Source organism: Daktulosphaira vitifoliae, unplaced genomic scaffold (assembly GCF_025091365.1).
Source record: "Daktulosphaira vitifoliae isolate Bord-2020 unplaced genomic scaffold, ASM2509136v1 Scaffold_3, whole genome shotgun sequence".
Classification (NCBI taxonomy): domain Eukaryota; kingdom Metazoa; phylum Arthropoda; class Insecta; order Hemiptera; family Phylloxeridae; genus Daktulosphaira; species Daktulosphaira vitifoliae.
The window spans coordinates 26638941-26663877 of NW_026099574.1; the positions used below are offsets into that span (position 1 = coordinate 26638941).

At 27.1% G+C, this 24937-nt stretch overlaps 1 protein-coding gene and 1 long non-coding RNA gene across 2 annotated transcripts in view; one reads left to right on the top strand and one right to left on the bottom strand.

The window, feature by feature from the left end:
- Positions 1-24937, bottom strand: part of LOC126900197 (uncharacterized) — a 359021-nt gene that overhangs the window by 269932 nt on the left and 64152 nt on the right. The window lies entirely within an intron of this gene.
- Positions 24087-24909, top strand: LOC126900204 (uncharacterized). The gene is made up of 3 exons (XR_007702819.1): positions 24087-24332; positions 24671-24709; positions 24814-24909. It is a non-coding gene; the product is annotated as an uncharacterized LOC126900204 (long non-coding RNA).

Below are 24937 nucleotides of genomic sequence, written 5' to 3' on the forward strand. Positions count from 1 at the left end.
GAGCTTCGTTTTCTTATAAATAGATGATTTTTAACAAATTATAATCGAATAAACAAATAATTAAATGTTTAATTAGTTTAAAATTTGATAAAAAATCAATGAATTAAGTTTCTTATTTTATAATTTAATAATTTTAATTATCATTAAATTATATAAAAAGAAACAAATTATTTGTTAATTGATTGCAAAAATATATTATTTAATTATTTTAGTCTCATATAACGCACGAATAGTGTTTGATATTTTTTAAATTACTTTAAAAATGAAAAAAGAAGAACTTTTCCTGTTAGAAAGTCAAAGAAAAATATCTACCATCTGCTCTTCTTTTGCATACTAAGTGAGCTGCAAAGTTAACTGTATACGTATAAAAAAATTCGAAGTAGAGTAGTAGAAAATTTATTAAAACATTTTATTATTTTAAGAAAATATTTCTTACCCCATGCTGTGTAACAACAGTCGTTCTCCACCAGGAAAATCATCGTCACCCATAATGTAGCCCTCTCTTTAAATTAAAAAAACATGAGTATGCGTCATGTTTCGATTTTTATACAGAAATTGGACTATTATTTCTCCAATGACAGTGATTCGATATGGTTTTAAATTCGTAGGGATTTTGATTTTTTCTTGTAAACATATTATTTATTTATTGCAACACACGTACATAAAAGTCCCCTCCCTTTCCCATCGTGTTTACGAAGATACTATTTTGTTTTCAAATATACTCTTGCAGCTCTTCTTATACTTGGAAGTTATAAATCTTCTTCTATTGCTTGGTGGTAACGTTTATTTATACTTTTTTTTATTCCTTCGGGATAATGGATTTTCCTATGCCAACAAAAAATCACAACCGTATCTTCAGACGGTTACCAAAATTTCCGGTCCGTTTTCCCTGAGGTTCGTAATAATTACTCTAACGCACAAAGTTACCACGGTCAACTTTTGTTTTTGTTGTTCGCTCTCTCTTTAGCTTCCAACCTCTCCTTTTCTCTTATTTTCCCCTGAGATATTAGAGACTTTCACAACGGACTTCCATCGCGTTAAACACCGATCGTGCTTATAATTCGTTAGCCTGTACTTCCTGGCTGCTTTTAATTCTATCGTCAACCCTTTCAAAGGGGTTCTAAAAGGGGAAGACTGCATGACGACCCTTACTTTGAGTTTTAAACTTTTGAAAAAAAAAATTTGTCGCTGTTGTAAATACACAAAGGGACTTTCCCGGTGGAATTATCACTATACCAGATGTTGTAGATGGGGAGTTTAGATATCAATGGTCATCAGGCAAGGACACTAAAGGGTATATAATAGAGTGTATATATATAGTAATTTTCCATTAATTAATCTTTTGGCTATTTTCCTCATTTAAATACAATATGGACCACCATATGAAGTTTAATTACTGCGACAATATATATTCATCTTTCGCTTCGATAATGGACTTTTCCTACTTGAATTTTTGTAAATTATTAATTTTAAAATTAAATAATAGTAATGAAAGTTAATCAGAAATCCAAAATAAATACATTAGTGGATTTATAAATGTTTTAATTATGTCATTTTTAATTTTTTCCTGGATAATTAAAAACAAAACCATCGAAATGAAAGTGCTCTAGCATACATAAACAATTTAAACTTAAAAAAAGTCTATAGAATAACAAAAAATAATAGTACATTATTATTATGTAATCCATTATCAAAGTATTACAAATTTTTCAGTTACATTTTATATATTTATATAACAGAATATTTTATTATCTAAAGAAATAATATATTTTAAAGTTCAAATTGATAAAACTTATAGAATTCAAATTATTTGTCATTTTCTTTAGATAATTTTTAAATGGTAGAAAGGATTGATTTCTACAGCGATGATTAATAATGTAATGTGATTTTATATTTATTTTCTAACGTAATAATTTATTCAATGCTCTCTAATTTAAAAACCATTTTCGGCAATCCACTGTCTTAATGTATTTTTATATATTTTTAATAGATTTAATTAGACTAATGTATTTAGCCATAGACGTCAAAATATGTACATCTAGTGTAGTATATAGTAGATATAAAAGTTTAGTAACGTTTAGAGTGATTTGTCGCTTTAGCCATTAATTGGTTCATGAGAGTAAGCCAGCTGGCTCTTATAGGCTTAATATATATTTTCTACATCGAAGGGAAGAATATCTGTGAAAGTTGATATGGTGAAACAAAAGATTGTGTTCGGATTGACATAAAAGTTTCCGATTGATAAAACTGTAGAATTGGTGTATATATCATATATATTTATATATGTTTATCAAACAGTCTAAACTTAAGAATTAAAATAAGAAATATAATTGACAGCCAAATAAAAAAAGTAAACAAATAAATTTAAGTATGCAGTTTCGTAGTATTTTAAGGTTATTTTTTCAACATGAGTACTTCTTTCAAATTAAGTTCATCGAAAAATGATTCAATTATATTTACTAAGAGAAGAATAAAACGAAATATACTTTGTTAATAAATAATTAATATTATAATTTAGGTTATTATTTCCGACTATACTGTAATCCTATAAATTGAATGGCGAAAATTAAATAAAATTTAATTTAATGAGAAAAATTTTTTGTTTATAAGTCATTCAAGTAATGGGTTAACAATTTTATTAGTTTAAAATGAAAAAACTATATTTTTTAATCTGATATAATAACTCTTTATAATAAATGATAATGATTTGTGGTGTACAAAGTAATTCTTTTAATATTAGTCACTCGATTTCTCTCAAAATAAAAATAACTATTATTTTCAGAAATTATTTAGTCTAAATATACTTTAAATACAATTATTATATTAAGAAAATTTTTTTTTTATTTTTTAATTCCTCTCTTTTACGTTATGAGGATGTCTAGGAAGCGAGTTAATATATATGTTGCCAATTAAAAAAATAAAGTTGACATCCTTATAAGGTATAAGAGATGAATTAAAAAAATACTTAATAATTAATAAATTGAGAAATAAAAAAAAAATTAAAAAACATCAAAATGAATTTTCTAAACAAAATTTTTATTTTGAGAGGTCAGAGTGTTCGTTACTAATAGGTTCACTCTGTATATGAATTTAAAAATTATACAGGCGTAAATAAATTATGTTACCCAAAAATATTATTATACTACAAAACTCTTTTTTCTTTATTCGTTTTTGCCCTTAAATTACTATGTTCAATTTTGCTATAAAAATAACTTTAATGACGTATTTTGTATATGATAGATTTGATTAAAAATGTATATTTTGTCCTAATCTAATGATTTTTACTGCTATAGGATTCACGCGATTGCCATACTTTCCTTTTGATGAATACTTAGTTTGAAAGATCAACAATATTAAAATCTTATACCCCAAGAAAACTTATACTACGGTTATTTCAATTACCTACACGACATGCATACGGGATCAGTAAAGAATGATTTATCGGATATTCCCACGATGACAACCAGTGGAATATGCTCTAAATTTCATTGGATAGTTGCACGTGTTTAAAAAGTGACCCGCATAAAATCGGTGTGTACTATCTCTAGTAAACATATCACTGATAAAGTACAACGATAATGTGCTAATAATCGGATAGGTTCCCATTATCGTTTTACGTAAATCATTTTAGAATCAGTGCAGCCCACAAAATATATGTTATTAAGTATCGATGTATGATCGTAACATCGAGTCGAGTTTACCACCCGAAAGAATTCGTCGATTCATTGTAATTTGATTAATTATATTCCTTTTGGACCACACGTCAGGAAGCTCTTTTGAGCTGACATCACAGATTTCTTTGTTATTTACCAAAACATATAATTTTTGTCGGATCGAATTATTGATTTGCTTTGGAAAATTATACTTGAACATGATATCATTATTATCGCATTGTAATGCTCGAAAATATATAAAAATGTAAGTTCAAATGATAAAAATCGATACGACGCGATTTAACGCTTGGCTGGTGCTATTGAACGATTCTCAGTGACTATTGGGGAGAACTTAACGGAACGGATTTGACTGAACATGCTAGTCATCATCTCGTCTTAGTCAGTGGTTTTCGTTGAGCAAAAGTTAAACGTTTTTAGATAGTTTGGCGGTAAGTGTAGCTGAAGGGCATTAGGTTAAAATGGCACGTGCCGCAAGGGCGATAAATCGGAAAATGAACTATGGGGAAAAATAAACAAAAAATTTTTACAAGAAATAAGTTTAGTTTACTGACACAAAGATGTTATATGACTAAGGGATTTCTAACTATCCAGATTTCTAGATGAACCTGGTTGCCCCATAAATAATGTTTAATTAGATCTTACGATTTCTTCAAATAAAGTAATACATACAGTTTTATTATACATTTATAAAATAAGTAATATTTATATGGATATATTTTAAAACATAATTTCAAAAATTCAATTAAAATTTTTTTATGTACGCACTAAATTGTTATGGTTATAATTTAAACATTATTTTGTTTAAATCATAAAACGAATTTTTTAACGTTAAGTTCAATGAAATAGATAAAATTTTACTTTAACTATAAACTTTCGAATAGAGTATCATCCTTCTTGTTGATATATTTCTTTTGCGGTATAACTTTTATAATGTTACTCTATGGTGTTTTTTAATGAGCCATTTATACAAATAACGACTTGTATTTGACTCATTTTTCTATAGTTTTCTTGGAAAAAATGTGTTGATAAGTAATATTGTACATAAAAACTGAATAAAATACAATTTTAAACGGCTATCTCGTAACTCGCAGATGTGTTACACTAGACCAAATATATTCATTAAGCCCTGCCGATAATAGTACCCTAGGGATGAATATTCGGATCTCAATCGTACTATTTGCGTTGTTACCGCACAGCGGTGGCGGTTAAACGAGCTCAGGATTTATCATTTTATTGCACGCGTAACTAGACCACACAAACAGTGTGCATGTATCATATTATTTTTCACAAAAGAGATGGTACCAATTGCATGTGTGAACCCCCCCGCAATAGTTATTAACCACCGCGCGACACCCGAGATCAATTTTTACTAATCCGACATTTATCATTCTATATTGTGCACAATAACTTGCCTTTTTTTGTTTGATATAAACAGACACTGCCAATAAGCCCATTAACAACAAATGTCGTACAGCAAAATGTAGTAGTTGAGCACTTCTAACGCAGATGTTCAAACTCGAGCTAAAAAACAATTGTCAAAACATTTGTTTCTGCACTGTGATCCTATAAAATATATTAGATTCTATGACGAACCGAAAAATGTTTCTTTTTGATAACTTTTACAATTGCTAATATACTTCATTCATTCATGATGTATGAAATAATAAAAGTTAGAAATCTTGTATCTAAAATTTTTTTTTTTATAAACGGATATGGCATGGAACTATTTTACTATCCACAATATCATTTATTAACACATTCAAATTTATTATTATTCTAAAATAAAAAATAAAAATGGCTATATATTAAACAAACAGTCCTTCATAAAATATTAATTTTGAATTAATGGTTGTTGTAGAAAATGTTATAAAAAATAAACCAAAAAACTGGATATTGATCATTTTTTTTTTTTGGCATAGTGATTTTTATATTACAATATTTTTCCTGATAGGTTTTGGTTGACAGACGACGTCCTAATGTAAAAAAAACAAAATTTTACATATGCTTTCCAAAAAACGTACGAGTTTGGACGTATGACACGTGGTACATAAATTATTTATAGCAGACAAAATATGTTTTGTATATTTTTAGTAAATTTAAGTATAAAAAATATTTCTAACGTCTCATCAATATATCAGAAAATGTCATGTTCTACAAAGTAGATTTCATTTGGTTTATAGATGGAAAGTTATTTTACCTTTAAAAGTTCGTATTTGATTCATTCTTTACGGGATAAATTAATATTGTTGATTTTCAGTATTATTAAGACCTATCTGTTTATTCAAAATGGATATGAAAAAGAAACCATCACGTTTTTCTAATGTAATCGTAGTTTTATAATATTGTGATACTTTATAACATGTATCTCTTGCAGTTAAAATGAACAAAACATTATTGATATTATAAACATGGTAAGATACTATTTTTAAAAATGTTTCTCTTTTTAAATTTATTATAATATTGTAATATGTCTAGTGTGTTTGAACAGAACAAAAAGAACAATTCAAATTAATCGTGCAGTGAATTATTTTATGTAGTGATCAATCGTAAGGAAAGCGGCATCCGAGTTACTGATCTTAGACAGTTAATACACAGTAGGTTAACCACTACCTAGGTAGTCATTACTTGACAAGTGAAATTTGTTTAATGTAAACTATAATTTGTTAAATTTGACAAATGACATTAATATACACCAGACCCTTTAAAACTGTTAACCACCCTACGCGTATAACATTTCCAATTCAATGTTGAGTAATATTTTATTGGGAGGTCCATTTCAAACTGTTTCTTATAGCATTTTTACATAATCCATTGCATAAAGGTATTAAGGTCGGCACAAGAGGCTTCTTTTCCATAAATACATATTTCTGAAGAGCCTATTATATTTTGAATATTAATAAAACGTGAGGTTTATAATATAAGATATCCCACATGAGATGAGCATAGTCAATTCAAAGAAACTTATATGCATGAAAATAACTCGATTTAAAAGACAAATTAGTAATATTATAATGGTGATTATAAATGTCTTTCCAGATTTACGTCATTAATCTAATTTTTTATTTTATTTTTGAACTAACTTCTCATGGATTTTTGTAAATATTCCAAATTAATTAACATTTAAAACTGATATGTCTTTTTTTATGACTATATAAGTAAAATGTACATTATACTGTTACACTACAAATATCAGTTATTCATAGGGCTTATGGTAATCAGTAATAGTAATTATTATGTTCAATATATATTTACTTACTTAATTAAATTACTTATTTTGTAGTTTTGAATTTTCAGGTTCTTTTAACTTTTAAAAATCTTAAAATTTATATCATATAATTATGTGATATATAAATGTAGTATTTGTGTTTTGCTAGATCACTGAGAGTAATTAAAAATTATATTTTCATAATATTATTTACTAGACTAATATATCTTCAATATGGGTTCATGTTTCATATTTTTTCACAAATAAATGCATAACACATTTTTCCATAATCCGTGTGTTTATAGATTTAGAAAAAAAAAACATAAAAAATTATGACATATATGAACGGACGAAAGGGAATAAATACTCGGTCATGTGATTTTCTGTAATTAAGTACATTATAACATTTTCGTTAGTGAATATTGTAAAGGATAGAGGGATGAGCATCGTCGTTTCATTGAAACTAGTTGTGTCCGAAAAAATGTAATCCTCAGTACAACGAGCGTGACTAACAAAAACGTGACATATTAACACGACGAAGCAGAAGGAAAAAACAAGGAAGATGAGAATGAGGGTCAAAATCCCTGCTGGGCTTCCAACGCTTTCGATTTTTCTATGCGTTTCGGGCCATTACCGACGTTTGGTGCATAACTCATAAGATTGTCAGTCGTACTACCACATCTTGTAGTGCGTATATAAGCAACGGCCGAGAATAAATCGAGTTTGTCTCTATGTGCACAGTACTTTGAATTCCATCGTTTAAGGTTATGCCCAATAATATATATATATAAAAAAAAAGCGAATTTTTAAACTACCCAATTAGTACATGAAATACTCGGTAAACACAGACAGAGGGTAAAGTCGAAGAATAGATCACAGCTGCTGTAGTGACAGTCGTCTTTTCCTCTATTACCGCCGTCTCTTTTTCACCATTAATCGCACACATACCCTTTCCGTCTCCTTACAGACCCATTGGCGTGTGTGAGAAACATCTGTACAAATAACCCGCGGTCTAAATGCGGTTATTTAACGTAATGGGTTACGGCAAAAACTATGATATAAAAAACAATTGTGAAATAATAATATGTTACTTGCGCATTTATTTTGTTGCAGGTGAGGTGACCCCAGGAGGTAGTCAGGGAAGATATTTATGCCGCAAAACAAACATAACGAGATGGCATCGGTGACCGCCCGAGGCTGAAATGTGCAGAACGCGGAATGCAACCGCAATCGCCCAGTAAAGTTGCCAGAAGATCTTTATTAGTGCTCACATTACAAGAATTAATATTTTTTAATAATAGAGAAGAAACGCAAACAATAAAACGTCACTTTTTTATAATATAATTGCTGGGACTTTTTAACCATTTCTTCGTACATAACGTACACAATGGTATCTAATTCAGTACATAATTATAGATATAAATGGTAATGGATAGTTTTTGGCTGAGTTTTGAAATATCGAAGTCTATATTTTTTCAGTTAATTTACATTTTAAAATTGTATTTTAACCTTTTAGTCAAGTGTAAATGTTAAATTAAAATAAAAATATAATACATTTTATTTGGCATATTCTCTAATATTAAATTTCTGACTATTGATAAATTTAAAAAAAAATATTGACGTTTTAAAGTTTAACTTACTTTCTAAGCTAGTAATGTATCAATGAAATTACCAAAACACGGAACATTAGATTTCCTAATATAAAATATGGCTATAAACTGATAACTTATTTATAGTAATCACATAATCATTCTTTAAAGTTAATTATATACATATAGTAGCAGTATGACTTACAAATATCCAAAGCACAAAAGACACATTTTTCAATATATAAGTTGACGCTAGTCAAAAAAGTAAATGACACGCATGACTACGATTTAATTGACGAAGACATTGATGCATTCCCCGCATCTGTAAATTAGATATGTTTTTTGTAAAAATACAATCAAATCAACCACCTGGATATTATTAACGATATGATTTTCTGACAATGTAGTTAGCAGTGATAGTCATATGTAATTTTATTATTTCCGTTTTTCTTCAGTAAACCCTAACAATATAGTGGCTCGTTTTTTTGGACAAATTTTACGGTATTAGTAAGCATAGACCACCGGTATATTATGGCTAATTGTGTACAATTTTTACCGTATCCGAGTCTTTAGGAAATTATATGTATTTTATATATTCATGTCGGCAAACGTCTATGACTAATCGTTTAGCCTTTTTTCACGCTCATGGCATTTGCGAAGGGAATACCACCGACGCTTTACTTTTGTGACGGACACACCTGCGTGACCTCACAGAAGCAACACATTGAGGTAGAACGTATTGGTCTAATCACGGTAAAAATTCCAATATATCTGAAGTTCCCGTTAAATATTTATTTTTATTGATAAAAACTTTGATTTTGTTGAGTATGATAAAAAAAGATAACGATAATTTTATTCGTATTAAATTATAAATATAACTCAGATTTAGCGAAGTAAAACACAAATCATTTTATTTGGTCCAAAAAATATTTTAAAGCGTCTCTGTAAAAATAGATAAATAAACCGTTTTTATTAATATTTATTTAACAAATTATATTAAATCTAAAAAATTAAGTACATTAAGTTTAATTCAAATTGTTGTTTGATCATAATTTACTATGTCGGCAGTTTTTACCAATGTTATGGATTGCTTTTATATAATCTAAAACTAATCCTACAAATTCAAAATTTCAGTTTTTACTATAGTGCTCATAAAAAATGTACTTTACTTGAATTCTTTGTTGATGTTTTTCACTAAAAAAAAGTAATAATAAAATAATATAATATAATACTTTATATTAATGCTTAATACGTAATAAGAAGAGAATTATCATTTCATATGAGTTAGTTGAGCCACACATATTTAATAAAAAATAAATAAGAAATTACTTTAATAATTTAAGTAATTTCTTAAACAATTATTGATTTATAAAGAAAAAATTATAATACACTTTATATTAGCTAGTGATATGTAATTCTCGATTATTCATCTTAGTATGCAAAAATCAGCTTATATTTGAAAATAATTACACAGTGTCAACATTCAACCAAAATATTACTATATACAATTTTGTATACTTTTATCTTATGTTTTACATAAGAAAATATGTACATATGTATAATTTAATTCAGAATTCACTCTAAAAGGTCTGAAGTTAGTGGCCTTAGAATAAGAAAATTTTAATGTATATTTGCTGCGTAATACCAATTATTTTTCTGAGTATTTTTTTATTTTATTTTATGTTTTTGGAAATTAGTGATATTTTGTTAAAATTAAAAACATTAATAAACCGTAGAAATGCAAAAATATTAAGTATACATAAAATTAAAAAAAATTATTAATAATAAATAAAATTCAAAAAGCCATAATAATTCAAATTAATATTGACCAGTGATATTTTAATTTAAAATGACTTAATAAATCAATCGTATTGCAGTTTTATCATATAATTTTATCTGTAGTACTAGAACTTTGATCTCAAATGCATTTTTATCATATAGATATCAGATTTTTATCATTATTCTAGTCATTTACGACTTAATTAATTTAAAAGAATAACGATAATTAATTTTATTTCTGTTAGTTATATGTTTTCTCAATTGATCAACTATAAGGTTTTTTTTATACGCTATTCTTATGTTTAATAAGGTTAGTAATTTCATACATTTTAATGATGACGTACATATTTGTCTAATTTCTTTATTATATGACGATGAATTTATGAAAATGACCGGTCGATAACAACTGTTGAACCAATATTACGGAAGTGATTAATGCATTTATATATATAGGTAGGAGGAGGAAGCAGTCAAAAAATATCTAGTGATAAAGCAACAACAATCACTATTTTTAAGCATATATAACTTCCGAAATACTGGTCCAAAAGTTGTTATGAACCAGCCAGTTACATATAATTAGATCATTGTATAATAAATGAGCTAGTTTACTATGTATGTTTCTATTTAAAAAATAAAGTCGACACCCTTATAAGGTATGAATTCAAAAAACGCTTCATTAATTAATAAATTGAGGAATAAATAAAATTAAAATATACTAAAAATACACAGTGTCCAAAATTGCAGAAAATTCAACATGTATTTTGTTTGAATCATATATGTGTTAAAACATGAATATCATATTTCGTTTTGAAATACTCTCTTCAAACATTATTAATAATAGCAATGGAAAATAGGGTAGTCAAAACTCAGATTTTACTTAATGTGTAACACCAAACAGGACATTGGAATATAATGGCGAATGGTAAATCTAATATTGTTTTAAGTCTAAAATGAAATCATTCTGAAGGTTTATCATCCCTTTATATCTGTAACGTATTAAGTTGTTTTATTCGATGTTTCAAGACATGTATTATGTTATTGTATATTTTTATGTCCAAAAACAATGACATTCGTGAAAACTATAGAGAAATTATAAACATAAATTGTTTTAGCAACAACGTGTCGTACACTTTTAATTTTTAAATCAAACAAATTATAATTTCTTATATTATCTGAAAGTAATATTGGTAATTTTCGTATAGTACGTTCAAACACAACAATACTCATGTTAGGGTAGAATAGCAATTGAATTTTATCGGTTGTGTAATTGTGTGGTTTTGATTTTAAATATTGACGGGCTACGGAAGAGGGAAACCATTGCCCGTTGCTGTGGTAGGTTAGGGCTAACTTTTAGCGCACTATAGACAATGTGTTCTCACGGGTTCGAGGTGGTATGTCACTAGTAGTACACACATAGCATCCGTCGTATAATTCAAGGCGCGACATATTCAATAGGGATACGTGATTGGAAGGCACGACCCTCGCGGCTAAATAAATTACGTTGACAAGATATTATACAGTCAGGGACAACTGGTGAGGGGAGGGGCAACACACACATATTATAGACAGACATTAGTAACGGGCCGTTGGCGGCTGCAACGAATAAAATACGGCAAAAACCATCTCGACAGTGTTTTTATTCCGACGGCAGGAGGTGAGGTGCAGGTGATGATGGTGGTGTTGGTGAGGGTGAGCCCGGTGCTATTTATCGACTGTGTAGACAACATGTGCGGCACATCGCATCGTTCTGAAACATACACATCAGCTATTGACCGCGAACATCCCCCGAACGGTCGTTATGATGACGACAATATAAAAGATGAGCCCGCACTTGGGGGGAATCATTGATTAACCTAATGGACGCGTCCCGGACTTGGAGGACAATGCCAATACCACCGCACGCGAAATATTGCCGAATCTCATCTCGTTACACCCGTACGGCCATTCTAAAAACCGTTTTAAAAGCCTCCGCCGAGTCAATTATTAATGTTTTGACTGCTATTACGAGCGGATTAACTCTAATTGTGAAATATTGCTGTTTTTTTATCGAATGCTATTTGAATATAAATAAGATTTTGCCACTTTTTACTCTTCCTATATGCACATTTTTTTATGTTAAGATATATGCGTTGTATTACTATATACGGTACGCATACAAAGATTTATTTAAATGGAAAAACTGTGAGATATCGGAGGGTGCAGTGGACACTAGACCTTCTACTGTAAGTTTAGGAACCATAACTAACAAAACTATACAGCTGATAAATAAGCTATTTGATTATAGACGGCTCGTATAAGTCATCAAATTTTAAGCTTAATCTAAATAAAACTATCTTAATTTTTATAAGGCGTGGTATATTTTATTTGTTACTTTTTTCAATTTTTTTTTATTTCTATTTAGTTTAAGTTATTTTTCCAGTAATTTAAAATACTATTACTAATTCATTACTCGACTTTTTTCTTAAAAATCGTATGATGTAAAAACACTATATCTTCTTCTTTCAACTACTTGGGGTCGGCCAAGATTTAAAAACACTATATGTTGTGTAAATTACATAAAATATAATATCTGTACCTTTTGTCTAAAAGGGCCTATCAATAAAAATAAAAATTTTTTTTTTTTAATAACCGCTATAGAATTCTATAGTATTCTGTATAAGTATGTTAGCAATATGACTTAAGGATCCTTTAGTAGAATGACAGTTCTTTTTTAAGGCGTAACTCAGATAATATTACCAACACGCTTAGTTTTTCTATCGTAGTTATTTGAAAATAGAATTTTTTAATTTTTTTATATCGTATATTGGTTCTTCTAGTCCTAAGGTATAAACATTATATCTTGTATTTTTAACTTAGTGCAATAAATTACTTCAGTAAAATTTGCTCTATTTGATATATCACCATTATTTAATATTTCACGCTAAGAAATTCAATTACAAAAACTAATTATTATCGGTCATTAATTAATAATTTTTAAATACTGAAACTATAATTTATTGAAAGATACAAATTTGCATTAATTGCTGACTAATAAAATACTGAGGTTATAATTTTAACCGAGTATGACATTTATATTTCACAATTATAATTTGAAATAATACAATCTTTAATAATTTAATTATTGTTTTGACTGTAAAATTTAAATCTGTTACGGGTAATCAAAATCTAAATGATTATTTTTTAACAATATTTATAATTTTATTATTTTTCTACGACTTATATCCAATGTTAAATTGTACATTGAACATTTTACAATACTTTACCATTTTTCTCTAAATTAGTACAAGCAACATTAGTGTTTTTATAAATGTTCAAGTAATTGGATATTAACTGAATATGTGTATGATGTATGAAAGTATTATTAATCTATAGGTTATTGCGTTCAAATAAGTATAGAAATTTGAGGTTTTCATCAAATACATATTGACAAATGCATTACTCTTAAAATTGAAAAAGAATATTCATCTATAAAGATGATTTGATAGTAAATATTAACATGCTTTTGCTTTCTAATTAATTTGATGGTTTTCTAGTAAACATTTTCCCGTGAACCTGTTAACAAGTTTTGTTTCTCGATGCACCGCCATCTTCTCCTTCGCGTTGGTACATTTTATGATTTACCCGTTTATACAAACACTTGCCAGGGTGTTATGGCTCAGTAATTTGACTAAGAAGTAACCCAGGTGCCCGATCATTTTGCATTTGGTTGTGATTTAACGCACGCCTGGGGAGTGACGGCCACAGTACTTAACACCCCTCGTGCCATTATTGTTCATATGATTTAAAAACGTGACAAACGCATCCGCTGGTCGAAGTGTTAGTGTATTACTATGTACGGAAACGCCTTTTACCTAATCATCGTGTTCTTAAAGTTTTGGGTTCACATTACAAATTACCCTAAGGTGTCCTAAGAGACTTAAATCACAGCAACAGTAATCTGTAAAATCAAGCGTTGTCACTACTAAACGTTGCACATGTCGCCTATTAAATTTGATATAAGACGAGTCCCAGACATAATGTCGTTATATGTAATATAATAAAACCATAGTTTTCAGTTTTATAACCATGAGAATCGAATTTATTTTCATATGAACTATCTCTTCAGTTTTTCTTTACTTAATTGCAAAGTTTTTACAATTAATTACTCGCAATAAATACAGTGCTGTTTGGAATAAAATAATCAATTAATTTTGAGTCATAATTAATAGTGTTTCCCATAATATTTTTATTGCTGACTTGGAGTAAAATGAAAAGCAATAGACTATTTTTATTCTTTATGTTACTCTTTATGAAATATTAATAGTATCCTGTAAATTCCGTTCCGTTTCGACTATTATACTATGATTCGAGTGTAACCTCTTGAGAGGGTTTGATTATAAAACGGTTACCGTACGAACTGCAGGAACAGGACATACACCTATCTGAGTCAAACAGAAATATACACGGAAACTAATGACCTCCGCTGTGAGGTATCATACAACAATAATAAAAAATAATGTTAAGTACAACGTGAAGACTATTAAATGATTATTGGCCGTGCGATATCATATGAATTTTCCGACCTACAGTGACTTAGTGGAACTGATCATGTCCAGCACTATACGTACGGAGGACACGCACTGTTGCTCAACAGAGACGATTTTCAATAAGAACGTTGCTTCACGCAATTACTTCAATTACAAAAGTAATTTGTGTATGTATAGTAATCCAACCGAAGATCTTTGTGAAACGGTCTTTTAACGAACATCTATTTTCTAATAAAAAGGTTTTTAACTTGCTTATTAATGTTAAAATTTAATACAATAATTTGTAACCGAAGTTTACGATCATTTTCTGAGAAATATAATGCAATATTGTTGCAGGATTTTCTACGGCAAATGGACTGTTTTGAAATTACAGGACACAAAACCTTGTAGAGTTAAATTAGTAATAAATATTAGATGATCGCAATAAATATTTCAAGTTCTTCGAACACAAAATAATGTAAAGTTATTATGCGTTTTATATTTTCGATGCATGTAAATAACTAATTTTAAACTGATACAAGGTGATTGATTTATTGTTAATCACAAAAATTCTCCTAAAATAATTTTTTTTTATTTTTGACATTATATATATTTTCATTTATAAATTATTGGATATTTTTCAGTTCATCCTTTATACTTTAAAAAGGTGTCAAATTTATTGTTTTAAGTGGCAACATACATATTAGAATAGATTAAATGCTAGAAAATTATCCAAGAAAATAAACAATCGATAACAACTTTTAAATCAGTATTTTTTGTTATTAATATTATAAAATATTGATTGAAAGCAAAGAGCGGGTTATGTTTTTTTTATCGTTAGACATTTCTTGAATAAAATTCTCCTCCTGCCGAGGTAAAAAAAGTTAATAATTTCTAAAATATTGGTCAAAAAGTTTTCATTGTCCAGTCTTATTCTTAGTTAGATCATTATTTAACAAAAAAACTAATTATCTATGTATGTTCCCATATAAAAAAAATTAAGTTGGTAATTTTATAAGGATAGGCCTAAAAAGTATTCAAATATTTATATATCAAAAAATAAATACTACTTAAATAAACTACAAAAATATTTCACAAAACTATTATTATTATAAAAGAAATTTTGTAGTCAGTTATTAATCAATCACTCTATATACTTTGAGTAGAAAACTTACTAAATCAATGATTTTGCACAGACAATTAATATTATTAATTTATAACTATGTTGTTTGTCTAATATAATTTTTCGTTAGTTGGGACTTTTTTTAAATATTATATATCAGTCTAGAAGTTAACTTCTTAACTTTAATATTATAGTGTCACAAGTAAAATTAATTTAAAAAAAAAGAACCGACATAAGAGAACAGACCAATAGCTTAGTAACTTTTTGACAAGACTTCGTATCGAGTTTGGTGGTTGGCCTAAAGTTTCCAAGTTTCTAGATTCTTAGTTATTTTGTTATAACTTAGTAAGAAAATTAATTTTGAATTATCAAATTAAAACACAACATCAAACCACTTTAGCTAATTTTCATAAGCTACTATGAAATTTTTAGTACATGGTAACAAGATATATAAACAAATGAATATATATATATATATTTGTAATTTATTAGAAATTTATAACAAAATAATTTAATATTGATCTCTTAAAATTTTATTCTTAATTGTAGCTTTATAGAATTCGTATTAACAAAAAGATAATAATAATAATAAAATTGTATTCATTATTAGTTACACGAAAAGTCTTTGTTTCCTATTATTAGACAATAATCAACAGGTCATAATCTAAACTAATTAAAAATGTACGGATAATGGAGTAGCAAACATTGTATGAGTCATATGACGAGTACTAATACATCAGACTGAATGAAGGCAGTTATAAGCTACCAGTTGCTATATTTTTAAATAAGTTCTATGATGTTGGATTAGTGACTGAGAAATCATAAGTGACTTTACTATATTTTATAAGGCGATTTCCCCTGAGATGTTTTTGATATTTCACTATGTATGACATCAACGTAAGGGTGCAATATTGATGATACTGTGATACGCTTAAAAATAACTAAAGCTTACCAAGTCAAGGGTGTGAAATTACTAATTTGCAACGAATAATTCCACTAGGACTGCCTCTAAATAAAAATACACTTTGATGATTCATTTTTGTAGTAACATTTTAATGGTTATAAAACATGATAAATATATATATTTACCAGATACGTTAAACTTTTAAAATGATTTTTTGCTACTTAATAATATTTAACTTAACTATATTTTTTCATATTGGGAAATCCTGTGAGAAAATTCGTTTCAATAATTAGCTAACGAAAATTAAATAAACCTTGATAATAACGAAAGAAAATATAGCAGAACCTAAATATCCGATAAAATATAATATAGGAACTAATGCAGCTCTAAAGAAAATAAATTTATTTTAATTGTAATCCGTTCGTAAAAAAGAAAAAAAGCAATTTCGCTATATTAATCATTTTTACGATTATTGTAAAGAATAATTTCATTTTTGTACTATTGAATTGTATTTAAAATATGGTATAGAAATGTATTAATGAATTAGTTTTATTAATGTTTTTAATATTAAAAGCATCCAGCATTGGCTAATTTTTCAATGTGTTATTATATATATAGTATTGGAAAGGCATTCCAATGTTTATGAATTCATTATATGAAAAAATGTTAAAATGAGAATTATTTTCGACACGTATAAAATTTTTAAATTCCTTTATTGGAAAAAAAAAACTTAAATTCAAATAACCTTATACATTGACACTGAATAATTTGATATTTTTGATAATAAAGAAAGTTTTTGTCAAAAAGACTCACGATTTTTGGTTCTTTAAAACCCTAAGTATTCATCTTTTCATTTGATGACTACGTGATAAGGATTTATGATTATGGTAGCTAACAAGAGTTAAAGTTTTTAGGGATTCAACTATTACATTAAACCTTCCATAATAATTATTCCAAAAACATTTGCACTTATTTAGATTTACTTTTTATTTATTTTAGCTAAAATGTAATATAGCTTACACTCACTTATTTTCTAATAATTTTAAGCTCATAAAATCTACTATAAATCTATTCTAAAATCAAATAGTCACTTGAATTCTAGAAAAATGTAAAATATATATTATTTAATTGCTTACAGCATAATTGTTAATGTCGTTATTCTTTTGAGTTTATTTTAGAAATTTCAAATATTGTTGATACTGTTAACTTCTGTATTTAATTTTATTCTTTGTTTAACATGGTGCTTTATTAATGTAAATACAAAATGTACATATCCATGTTAAAATGGTTCAGTCCGTAAATAATAATTATAAATATAATAAATATATTGATAATATTTTAGATGTGAATTCTAATTAATAGTAAAACAAACACTTAATTACTTGAGTCATTTATAAATAATTTACAATCATGAATGAGTTGTCAAAGTTGCAATACATTTTCTGTTCAAACAAAACTATATTTATCACGATGACTGCATTGAATAAAATATTTAAAAATCAGTGGGTCATGAACCGTGAACCTATTTGGTAAATCTTTATCGTTATCCATTAATAATAATATTGTTTTTGATTATGAAAATATTACACTGTTTAACGGGTTTCATATATAGTATTATTTTTAGTTTATACTGATGTAAATAAAGCCGATTTTTTTACTCATGATTCAAAACTCATTTGTTTTTAATTAAAAAATGAAAAAGATTATTATCAATAATTTTAGTCGTATTTATTGTTTAAAAATAATTGATTTTGTTCACAAAAACACAAAAATCCAACAAAAAATATTTAATATTTTAAATTTTAATTAATACTTGTATACCTCAGTATATTATAGTAAGTATTATTACTAATAATACTTGTATTATTAGTTGAACATTAATTGATATTCTAATATTTAAATGTAAATACATATGATGTACGAAAATACTATAAAAAAATTTCATTTTTATTTGCTTTATGTGTTATTTTTAATAAAATAACTAAATCATTCTTTAAATCAAATATTTATCAAAATTATTGTATGCTATGTAATTAGCTAATAAATTCATAGTCGGACAAAATTTTGTGAAAGACATTTTAAATTAAATTTCTTATTAGTTTGCTAAAAAAAAAAAATGGATTTAATAACTCCTTAATTAAAAAAATGATAATTTTAATTAAAATATTTATCATCTACCAGTAAATAAACAACTTACTACTGGGTAGATTTTTTAGTCGCGCTTAAATAGTAGTCTATTTTCTGCATTGAATGGAGTGAGAATTAGCTTATATATTATATAACAGTAAAAGTTGACATTTAGAATGGATACTGAAATTTCTAAAACAACGTTTATTCGAGTATTTTAAAACAAATGTAACAGATGCCCTTTGTCAAATATAAAAGTCAAGTTTTAAATATTTTTAATTAAAAATTCAATTTGCCTTCCAGGTTCAATAAAGATTTATATTAGTTAAGGTTTAATTATTTTTTTTTTCATGTAGTAGTGATGAAAACAAATGTCTAGTGTTTCTGCGTATTATACCACAAAGATTTATTATTTGTTTGTATTTATTTAGCAAATACATGAATTGCGAAACGGATTGAGAAAACATTATCCGCCATCGCAATATCTCATTTGTATAACATTAATATTCGTTTTGGCTAAGTTCAATTGACATCCACCCGCGCCCAACGTTCATAATCGTGTAGTTGTGTTTTCTCTATTAATCCTAGTTCCTCTCTTACGCATATTATGTTCTTTAAAATAGGCTACTGACCCACAGTCTGACATATTAACAATCGATCATTAGCACAGTAACATTGTTGTATGGTTTTATTTTGGCCTAATGATTAATATTATTTCTACTCCCCCGCGATAGATTTTCGTCAGCGATCTTGACTATTCCATGTAATAAAGATTATAAGAATAATTGAACTGCAATTTTATTTTATACAGGTACACGCAGTCTGATCGCCTCAGGTTTGTTGCGTAACTGTATTGCCATTTGACCGGGTCATAACCACAGTACCGTATTAGATTGTTTATATTACTATATGAAATACTCTAGTATTGCGAAGTTGTGGGAATAGGCCGTTAATTCTTTATAAATATGTTATCCCGGTGAAATTACAAGTTCTCTTACTCGATAATGTAAACTTTCCCTAGTTAGCACATATTATACTTATATTTAAAAGTCAGTACAAGTAAATAATCGAATTATACAAGATAATAAATTGTAAATACTACGGAGTTATCAGTCAAGTTTTAAAAATTCAATCACAAGCTAGTGTATGTGCACATGATTGAAATTAAGAAATCTAACAAAAATTTATTTATCATTATGATAATTATTTAATTATGACGGGAAATTATACTAAATATGAATTTCACTCTAGGTAATAATAATATTTAACAAACTAGTTTGGAAATATTTTTTTGGAATTTCAAGGAATTATCAAGAACTTGGTGCTTAACGAAAGTTTTTTAACCTTTAGGAAATTATAATCAACGTCACAATAAATATAAAATTCGAAACTATTATCACATAATTACAAAATATCGTATTTGAAATATCAATATAAATATTAATAAATAAATAAGAGAAATTGTGTAATCAATATCAAATACACTTTTTATTTTCAAAATATATTTAATTATTTAAAAAATTAGACTTTAAAATATCATCTTAAATTAACCGAAACCAGTTTGTATTTTTATTTAAAATTTAAATGACTATTTAGAACTCAATTTTTTAAGAATAGTTGAAAATGTTCGAATTTATGCAAAACATATTTTTTTTGTCCAGTCACTGAATGTGTCAAAAAGAGTTTGGTCATGTTGAATTATGTGCATAATTAATAAGAATTTGAGGTGTCAGATCCATATCAATTGTTATAGATAAACATTTAGAAATGTATTTTTAATCATTTATTCAATCATTAAGTGTATACATGAATACTCAAATTTTATTTGCGTTTATAATGAATACTTGTTTGTTCAGTTTTACTTACATAAATCGCAACGTATGATTTATGTTATCCAAAAAAAACATACTGATATTATCTAAAAAATTAGTTTTCTTATGTTAGATTATGTCCAAAAAACTTTGAATAAATTTTAATAATATACTCCTGCTGCAGTTTAAAAACCCAACATGCTCAATAAAAACTTATCATCACAAAAAACAGTCAAAGTAAACAATAATAATAATAGTAAATAGAAACTAAACCCGTATGACAAATAAAATTGATTTTTGTAATTTATTTAGGCATAACTTTTTCATTTATACTAAAAAATTGAAATTTTTAGCTTAGAGTTTCAATAAAATAAAAAGTTATCATATTACAGTATGATCAAAACTTTTTATGCTTTGCATTTGAGCCAAAATATTATTTGTTATATTAAAAATAAAATCATTTAAGTATATTGATAATTTTTTATAAACGCTTTTCCATAAAACTTATTTATTTGATGTACCCAATAAAATGTTTTTTTTTTTCATAATCTGTATCATTTAGCTCTTTAATAGTTTATACATATAATATATGTTTACGATTGCATTAATTTGTATAGCCTTCGAGATCATGATGGGAGTTATTTCTGTTGTTACTAATTAAAATTAATAGTTGAAATATAATCTTTGTAACGTTGTATTACTTGTTTTTATTTTCTAACAAATTTTACAGAATTAACCAAAATCTGTGGTATTTGAGTTTGTATTCAATAATATTCTCTTAAGATTTGCTTATGTTTTAATAAATCTGAACTAATAATTAATCAAGTTATGAAAATAAACTATATTGACTGTCTTTAATTAACAAAAAAATTTTTATCTACCAAGATAAAGCGTGTTATCTTAAAGTCACATACTGTACAGAATGTAACATTGATTCAAGTACTTTATATGTTATTATATATATAATGTATATTAAACATGCAATAACTTAATCGTCTGTAATAAAATGAAATGTAATTAATTATAAAAATACAGTCAAAATAAACGTTACAAATTATAAGAGTATTTTGCAATAGTCCAGGGTTTAATCTGAAATCGTTATAATTTATTCATTTTTATGGATATCCGTGGGCACATTTGTTCGTGTTGACGGTTGTTGTACTCAATATGCTATTGTAAATATCATTAAATCTGATAACAAGATAATCCAATGAATTGACTCCAGCGAAAAATTTACGAAATCAATAATGTATAACTTATTTCCCTTCACGAGAAAGTCCACTTAGATGTTATTGATTTTGTCAGCTGAGGTCTAGATGAGATATAACTTTTTTTTAAATTACTACACGGACTAAATAAAATAGTTATAAAATATTTTAAAACGATTATGTTGAGGAAATATATGTATTATCAAAACTTTTATGTATAAGAATTTGTCACTTATATTACAGATTAAAATAATTCTATAATATAATTTTCAATGAAACACTTGAATGTTTTCTAGCATGTACAATAATCATATCAACTCTTCAATTAATATTTGATTTTATATGTTTAAGACGATTATATTTAATTAATGACTTATTAAATTGATAAAAATCGGAAGTACTTGTTTTCTATACGAAATACAACAAGTGGTCCGAGGGTTTTGGCAAACTATAAATGAGTAAAATGTCGATGTTCCTGTTACACTCCCATGAAAATTTACCCCACATAAATCAATCACCCAAATAAAGTTGTTATGAACAAATTGAATTTTTCTGCGATTTTAAATAATGCTTTGTCTCGTTCATGACAAGTAATAGAGGGCGTGTGAAATTGCATTACATCTATTGAGGAACAATATTTGTTTCCTTTTTCATTCACCCCTTAGTACTATTTTTTTTATGTTCGCTTACCACTTACTGAGGGTCCATAGAACATAGTACCCATAAGTAATATTGGTTTTAGGGAACCTGTGTTTTACGGTGGGTTTTTATTACAAAATATTATTACCAACACCACCAAAGTTGCCCCTAACCTTTAACGAAATGAAAACGATGTCCGAAGAAAAGAATACTGTTTAAATCCGGTAGCCTTTAATCAAAAATAAAAGCAAAGAAAAAGCTAAACAAAGTTTAGCGTGATGATATATATCCGCGGATCACCGTTAAGTTTTATTAATAATAACGTCTTCTAGAACTCATATTTACTTATATATCACAAATGATATGATACACGACCAGAATACAGTATGGTTGTAATACCGAAGAGAAAAAGTCAAAACTTTTTCTCAGCCCCTCCAGTAACTTCGATAGCAAAAAAACTTATTTAATAAAAGTACTACGAGAAAATGTGTCGTCTGATAAATGTTATCGTGTGTGTGTGTATGTGTGCCGGGCATATTTGAACTTTTTGAAAGAGGGTAAAAATTTATGTCACCTAAATTAGACTCTATATAATCTTCTATAGAAGTACACATAGGCAACAGACTCAATACATATTGGTAAATCACATCTGTACTGTAATGCATTTTTTATAATTTAATCACCAAAAAATATTGTACATTACAACGTTTTAAATTTAATCTTTCTTTTATTTTAAGTAACAGTCATTGCATAGTATACGTGTAATACGAATAAACAATATTAATCTGTATGAATTGTGAATAGATCTAATTTGGAAGCAGATTTTGGCAATAATGAGCTATTTTTGAGTTCCTAATTAATAATTATGCGTGATTAAATATTAATATGTATTCTGTTTTCATTTTAGAAATGAGAGACAGAGTGATACTGATGTTAATAGTCATCATTCATATAAAAAACCTATAACTCGCAATAATGAAATTTTGAGTTCTTATAGTTCAAGCAAATTTCTTCAGTCATCAAGACAGAAAAAAACATATCCTATTGGTTAGTTTACTAAAATTATTTTAATATTTAAATTAATAAAAAGTTTTTTGTTTTAAAAAATTTCTTTAATGTTTTTAGACCCAGAGGGTGATGATTCTCCTTGCCGAAAACATTGTAAAAGTTGTACTTGTTGTGGTTCAACAGTATTATTAACCGATGATAATAATAAGTCAATTAAAATTGACAAATCTACAGAAACTGATTTAGCTGGAGATCTNTATTAACCGATGATAATAATAAGTCAATTAAAATTGACAAATCTATAGAAACTGATTTAGCTGGAGATCTTGTAATAGTTGCACCCAGTAGAATATTCAATAGAAGTGGAAAAACACAAGTTTTTAAAAGAATTAGTATAAAAAGTGTATTAGATGAAGTATTTGATGAGCCAGAACCTACACCTTTCACAAGTATTGAGAAAATAGAACAAAAAAAGAATAATGCTGTTAAAGAGGGTATTTTTTTTATACATTTGGTAGCGTAGCTCCTACTTCAACCAACACATTCGGGACTACAGCCAATCGAGGTTTTCAATTTGGTAATTCAAACACCTCTACATCTAATAACCCATCTACATTTGCTTTTAATGCTGCTTCTTAACCTGCAAAACCTGAAGGAGCTTTTAGTTTTGGCTCGACCACTGCTGCAGCACAACCATTCCAGTTTGGACAAGCACCAGGTTTGTCATCACCTCAGCAATTCAGCGGAGGACAACCTCGAGGTAATATTATAATTTTTTTTTTTTAATTATTTATTATAATTATATTTTTATTTTTAAATAAAAGTTATTTTGACTAATACAATGAAATATCTGTTTCATAATACTTTAAAAAAATCAATCATAAATTTTCTACTTATTTTTAGAAACTTTTAATATTTTTGACAAATATTTAGTATAATCAGTTATTGTTTGTTATAATATATTTAAAAATGAAGATAAACTATTTCTTTAAAATTTAAGATTTTATGTCAACTCACAATAATCAATTTTTGAAATTCAATTCCACTCAAAACAATTTTTATAGGTTATCAAACTTTATATAATTTTTTTTTTTTAAGGAGCCTTTGGTTTTAGTTCGCCTCCACAGCAACAGCCAGGTATATAGAAAAAATTAACAATCTAATTTTCAAAATATAATAGTTAATTGAAATTATTTTCTGTTTTTAGGAATGCAAGGATCAAATCAGGCATTNGTTTTTAGGAATGCAAGGATCAAATCAGGCATTATTTAGTATTGGAACAGAACCAGCTGGGGAACGACGAAAAGCCAAAGCTGTCAGAAGAAGACAATGATGACTTAAAATATATTTTTATAATTATTTATA